Source organism: Apis dorsata, unplaced genomic scaffold (genome assembly GCF_000469605.1).
Source record: "Apis dorsata unplaced genomic scaffold, Apis dorsata 1.3 scaffold_265, whole genome shotgun sequence".
Taxonomy (NCBI): domain Eukaryota; kingdom Metazoa; phylum Arthropoda; class Insecta; order Hymenoptera; family Apidae; genus Apis; species Apis dorsata.
The window spans coordinates 1,030,788-1,031,235 of NW_006263543.1; positions in this window are offsets into that span (position 1 = coordinate 1,030,788).

Genomic DNA, 448 nt, shown 5'->3' on the forward strand with positions numbered 1-448 from the left:
GCGATAGCTAGAACAGGAGGGATGAAGAGCGGCCGAGGTCTGCCTCGTCTAGGCAGCTCCGAGAGTCTACTCCCACCTACCTCTCCTCTTCCTTGCTCGCTTTCTCTCTCTCCTCTTTCAGTGTTCGTTCGAACACGGCCCGGTACGGTTCTGTCGCCCCGTGCTCGAAGGATTCTCTTCGTGATGGGAGCTCGCTGCCGCGGTGGTATCGGCAGGTTCCCTTGTTAGCCGATTCCCCGACCCATCCATGTCGCACGTCCCGTCAGGGTGACACGCGCGATTCTCGCTCGCGGTCCGTATATATCGGCACACGTATATATATATTTATATATACACACATACACACATACACACACGTATATATACGTATACAATTCGGAGATAAACATCCGGGAGAAGATAAAGAAGGGGGGGGGACTTGGAAACGCGGAAACGGAGGAAGAGGGTG